This window comes from Hemitrygon akajei, chromosome 2 (genome assembly GCF_048418815.1).
Source record: "Hemitrygon akajei chromosome 2, sHemAka1.3, whole genome shotgun sequence".
NCBI classification, from domain to species: domain Eukaryota; kingdom Metazoa; phylum Chordata; class Chondrichthyes; order Myliobatiformes; family Dasyatidae; genus Hemitrygon; species Hemitrygon akajei.
This window is the reverse complement of record NC_133125.1, coordinates 62266786-62273020: the sequence shown is the minus strand read 5'-3', so window position 1 is coordinate 62273020 and position 6235 is coordinate 62266786. Positions and strand designations below refer to the sequence as shown.

Below are 6235 nucleotides of genomic sequence, written 5' to 3'. Positions count from 1 at the left end.
GACATCTCCATCAAGCACACTGTGAGAAGGTCCTCCAATGTATCGTGAATGCCATTTCCAAGGGAAACAGGGGTCCTGGTCTGAGCTCTGGACAGGCTCAGAATGCCGGTCTTAGTGAATTCTGGGGTGGGGTAACGTAACTGGTGGAAACGTATGGAATTCACACCACTGACGTTGGGTTGAGGATCAGTTTACACGGCTGGTCTGACGTTATGTAGTAATTACGTAAAGGGTTTTAGCACTTGAGTGTTCAGTAAAATGTGTTGTGGTTTTTCTGAAACATAAGATAGATAGATAGATAGATAGATAGATAGATACTTTATTCATCCCCATGGGGAAATTCAACTTTTTTCCAATGTCCCATACACTTGTTGTAGCAAAACTAATTACATACAATACTTAACTCAGTAAAAAATATGATATGCATCTAAATCACTATCTCAAAAAGCATTAATAATAGCTTTTAAAAAGTTCTTAAGTCCTGGCGGTAGAATTGTAAAGCCTAATGGCATTGGGGAGTATTGACCTCTTCATCCTGTCTGAGGAGCATTGCTTCAATAGTAACCTGTCGCTGAAACTGCTTCTCTGTCTCTGGATGGTGCTATGTAGAGGATGTTCAGAGTTATCCATAATTGACCGTAGCCTACTTAGCGCCCTTCGCTCAGCTACCGATGTTAAACTCTCCAGTACTTTGCCCACGACAGAGCCCGCCTTCCTTACCAGCTTATTAAGACGTGAGGCGTCCCTCTTCTTAATGCTTCCTCCCCAACACGCCACCACAAAGAAGAGGGCGCTCTCCACAACTGACCTATAGAACATCTTCAGCATCTCACTACAGACATTGAATGACGCCAACCTTCTTAGGAAGTACAGTCGACTCTGTGCCTTCCTGCACAAGGCATCTGTGTTGGCAGTCCAGTCTAGCTTCTCCTCTAACTGTACTCCCAGATACTTGTAGGTCTTAACCTGCTCCACACATTCTCCATTAATGATCACTGGCTCCATATGAGGCCTAGATCTCCTAAAGTCCACCACCATCTCCTTGGTCTTGGTGATATTGAGACGCAGGTAGTTTGAGTTGCACCATATCACAAAGTCCTGTATCAGTTTCCTATACTCCTCCTCCTGTCCATTCCTGACACACCCCACTATGGCCGTGTCATTAGCGAAATTCTGCACATGGCAGGACTCTGAGTTATATTGGAAGTCTGATGTGTACAGGGTGAACAGGACCGGAGAGAGCACCTCTTTTTGTTTTATTTTCGGAAGTCTACACTCTTCCTTTTCGATTCTGATGAAGGGTCTCGGCCTGAAACATTGACTGTTTCCCTCTGTGGATGCTGCCTGACCTGCTGGGTTCTCCCGCGTTTTATGTGTGTGTTGTAACGTTAATTATTTGCGATGAAGGCGGCAGCCCAAAGGAGGAAACGAATCTTGCATTTTTTAGATAATTTTAGATAAACAGCTGCATCTCTGTCTTACCAATGCGTCTTCTCGGAATTTACAGTTCAATGAATTTCTAGCAAACAGTTCGGTATCGCAGAGGAGTGCTGTTGGCAGAAACAGTCGGACAACTTGGATCCGGGGCGGTGACGGTGGGGGCGAGGGGGCGGTGTTCTCACTATTTAATGAGAGGGAATTTGCTCTGGTGGTAACTGTATTTCTCAGCAGCTGAAACGGGCGGCAGCGTTTTGGACCCGGAGACAGTTACCGACCCGGGGTAAGTGTCTGACGGTCAGAGATGGGGTGAATCGTGCAACTCCTCCTGTTCCCTCCGGAGACAGTGAGAGCGAATCCGGAGCTGGCCGGTGAACCGAGGGGTCGAATACCTTGTCCCATCCTCGTCTCTGTCAGTGGACGCCCCGCCGCTTCTGAGGTGTCCTCGACCAGCGGTTCTCCGGCTCAGCCTTAGTGACCCTCGTCTCTCAGAACACAAAGCGGCACCAGTCTGTTCTCCCATCCCAATATCCTGGGCACTTCCTGTCACTTTCCCTCTTCCTAACTCTACTTTCTGCACAAATCCCAAACAATTGTTTCAACTGCCAGTGATCCTTCACTTCCGTTCGTTCGGAAGGAAGGGTGCCTGTGAATGGGAGAAGCACTGAAGAGGAACTGGCAGACTGGACAAGAGGCATCGGGATTTTTGGTGAATGTTGTGTATCTGATGCGATGCCAAGGTCTTACTGGTTTATATAAAGTTATATATACAGTAGGTAAGCCCCAAGTTACTGGAGGAAGTGTGTTAGTGTGGATAGCACAGGCTGGAAGGACCGAGCCAATTGAGTACCCCTGGGATCGCTTCCTTCCCCTCAGTTGATTACTACAGTATTTAGATTAATGACCTGGAGGTTGGAACAAAATGTGAAGTTCCAAGCTTGCCAATGACCTGGAAATAAGTGGAGACGCCATTTGGTGATGAGGACTTTGTGGATCTGCAAAAGGTTAGATTGAGTGGCTGGGAGAAAAGAGGTGGCGTGGATAAATGTGGAAAGTGTGAACAATCAGAGGATGGATTATTATGGAAATGCAGAGGGATTGCAGATGAGTGAAGTTGAGAGAGCCTGGGGGTTTCAGAACATTCATCACAAAAAGCTAACAGGAAAGTCCAAAAGGTAGCTCAGACGGCAAATTATATTTTGGCCGATGTCATAAAGGGATTGTGGTTCAAAAAGCAGGTTGTTTATTTTTCATAGTTGTACAGGATGAGGCCATGCATGCAAACAGTTTTAGTCACCTTACTTAAAAAGCATTCAGTAGCAATACAGGTATTCCAAAGCAGATTCAACAGGAGAATTTCTGGGAGGGGAAGGTTGTCCTAACATCAGTATAGATACCCCCTGACAACACAAAATAGGCCAGCTGGTTTGATGCTGCTACTAATTTGTTTTTTCGTTACACGTACAGCTGCCCTTGCTTTTCCCAGACCTCCTTGATAAGCCTCTTGCAGTTCTGCCGAGGGTGACATTGAAGAGGGTGAGTCATTTGAAGATGACCAGAGTCTGGGTCATTATTATTAAGAATGTGGAAGATTCTGCATCATCTTTATTGTCATCTCCTAAGACATTAATATTCAGCAGATCAGCAAGCAAGGAGAGAGCACCTCCGACACTGTAGCATTCCCTCAGAGGTTTCAACCTTCAAACCACAGCCTCTTATTTAGAAATATGAATGCACAAACTAATACGATGACTGCTAATCATTAAACAAAAAACTCAGTGTTGATCCAATAGAAGTTATTTATTGGTTTGACATTAAATCAATACTCTTCATTACAATTGGCTCTTTCAGAGAAAAGATTAAAAGCTCATATCCTCTGGTCAGATTTGACATAGTCACTTTGGTCATGGAAAAAGACAAGGAAAATTCAAACTATTCAAGAACTAAATGGGAAGAATTCCTTAGTGTGTGGAGGAGGGCAGGGCAGGGACAAGCTGAATTGCTCTTAATAGCGCTGCTATGATCTAGAGAGGCCAAATGCCTGGGCTCCTCACTTATTCAATGTGTACAGTTTTAAACCAAGATTCAGAAGTAATTTTGAGGAACTTTCTCCTTCCGCAGAGAAGTTGGTACCTTTTATATAACTACAAAATGTTCTGCTTTTCTACCAAGATGGCTTGTTCAGATTCTTTGTGTAAAAGCGATCTGTTGAAGAAGCAGGATGGATTTCGAATTCCTGCACTGCTCCACATTCCAGACTCAAACATACTTCTGGCCTTTTTTAGAGAGCAGAAGTGGCCCCAACGATGAAAGTGCCGAGCTCTTATACCTGCGTTATGTGTCCATCATTCCCTCCTACTATTTAAAGTAGTTCATAGGGCTTATATGACCCAGGATAAGCTATCTCATTTTTATATGGATATATCTCCCTACTGTGATAGATGTAACAATGGAGAAGCTTCATTCATCCATATGTTTTTTGGACATGTCCAGGTCTTGAAAAATATTGGAAGGAAGTACTCCAAACTTTGTGTGCATTTTTTAAAGTAATTTTTAAGCCTAATCCTTTGACTGCCTTATTTGGTATTGTTGGAGGGAAAGATATCATTTTGAAGACATCTGACTTGTACATTCTGGCTTTTATCTCTCTTATGGCTGGAAGGGTGCTCTTGCTGAAATGGAAGGACGCTGCTCCACCTAATCACACTCAGTGGTTACGGGAGGTTATGGCATGCTTAAATTTAGAAAAGATTCATTGTTCAATTTCTGAATCTAGCCACAATTTTCAAAATTTGCAGGGACCGTTTTTGAATTATTTTCAATATCTTAGATTTCCTGTTGAAGTACAGATTCTGATTAATAGCATATTTCACTATCTGATAAGGTTTCTTTTTCCTTTTTTTCTTTACCAAATAGCTTCCTTTTTGATAGTGGGTATAGATTATATATACGTATGTATGTATATGTGTGTGTGTGTGTGTATATATAGAAGCGTTCAGCATGGACTATAAGGGCCGAGATGGCCTGTTTCCTATAAAATTAACCATTTAACAATTACAGCACGGAAACAGGCCATCTCGGCCCTTGCAGTCCATGCTGAACGCATACTCTCACCAAGTCCCATTGACCTGCACTCAGCCCATAACCCTCCATTCCTTTCCTGTACATATAACTATCCAATGTTTTTTTTAAATGACAATATTGAACCTGCCTCTACCACTTCTACTGGAAGCTCGTTCCACACAGCTACCACTCTCTGAGTAAAGAAGTTCCCCCTCATGTTACCCCTAAACTTTTGCCCCTTAGCTCTAAACTCGTGTCCTCTTGTTTGAATCTCCCCTATTCTCAGTGGAAAAAGCCTATCCACATCAACTCTGTCTATCCCCCTCATAATTTTAAATACCTCTATCAAGTCCCCCCTCAACCTTCTACGCTCCAAAGAATAAAGACCTAACTTGTTCAACCTTTCTCTGTAAGTTGGGTGCTGAAACCCAGGTAACATTCTAGTAAATCTCCTCTGTACTCTCTCTATTTTATTGACATCTGTCCTGTAATTTGGTGACCAGAACTGTACACAATACTCCAAATCTGGCCTCACCAATGCTTTGTACAATTTTAACATTATATCCCAACTCCTATACTCAATGCTCTGATTTATAAAGGCCAGCATACCAAAAGCTTTCTTCACCACGCTATCCACATGAGATTCCACCTTCAGGGAACTATGCACCATTATTCCTAGATCACTCTGTTCTACTGCATTCCTCAGTGCCCTACCATTTACCATGTATGTCCTATTTGGATTAGTCCTACCAAAAAATAGCACCTCACACTTATCAGCATTAAACTCCATCTGCCATCTTTCAGCCCACTCTTCTAACTGGCTTAAATCTCTCTGCAAGCTTTGAAAATCTACTTCATTATCCACAATGCCACCTATCTTAGTATCATCTGCATATTTAATAGTCCAATTTACCACCCCATCATCCAGATCATTAATCTATATGATTTACAACATTGGACCCAGTACAGATCCCTGAGGCACACCACTAGTCACCAGCCTCCAACCTGACAGTTATCCACCACTACTCTCTGGCATCTCCCATCCAGCCACTGTTGAATCCATTTTACTACTTCAATATTAATACCCAATGATTGAACCTTCTTAACTAACCTTTTTTTTCCTCTCTCTTTCAATCTTTTTATTAATATTTAAAATATTATGAATGAGATACAATTCAAATAATGGTAAGGGATTACAAATATATAGACTCCCATTATACATAAAGAAATACATAAGCAATGAATACAGCATAAGTAAGTTTCCCAAAACATAAACCATATAGTATATATATGAACAAGGTAAGTTTAGATATTCCATAATATATAGTATAAAAAAGAGAAAAAAAATAATAAATCTATCTAAGAAAGTTAGCTAATCTACTAATCTAGTATCAAGAAAAAGAAAAAAACAACAAAGAAGAAAAAAAACCTAAAAAAAACTTTTAAAAAAAGAGAAAAAAAAAGGGCTGTTCATAGTATCTCACAAGCATACATAAACATCAATGACGTCAACTCCGATCCTCTCAACATACATACGATTAAAACTGAAAAAAACCGATAAGCCTGGCACAGGGCCATTACATCATATGAAAATATTGAATAAATGGTCTCCATATCTTTTCAAATTTAATAGAAGTATCAAATACAGCACTTCTAATTTTTTCTAAATTTAGACATAACATAGTTTGAGAAAGCCAATGAAATACCGTGGGAGGATTAATTTCCTTCCAATTCA

The 6235-nt window shown here is 41.3% G+C and overlaps 1 protein-coding gene across 1 annotated transcript in view; it reads left to right on the top strand.

The window, feature by feature from the left end:
• The first annotated feature begins 1677 nt into the window (after positions 1-1677).
• LOC140737498 (sialidase-2-like) overlaps positions 1678-6235 on the top strand; it is a 28302-nt gene continuing 23744 nt past the window's right edge. The window contains exons 1-2 of the mRNA XM_073063955.1: positions 1678-1720; positions 2905-2973. The gene's annotated coding sequence lies outside the window, so the exon portion shown is untranslated. The remainder of the gene's footprint in view (positions 1721-2904; positions 2974-6235) is intronic.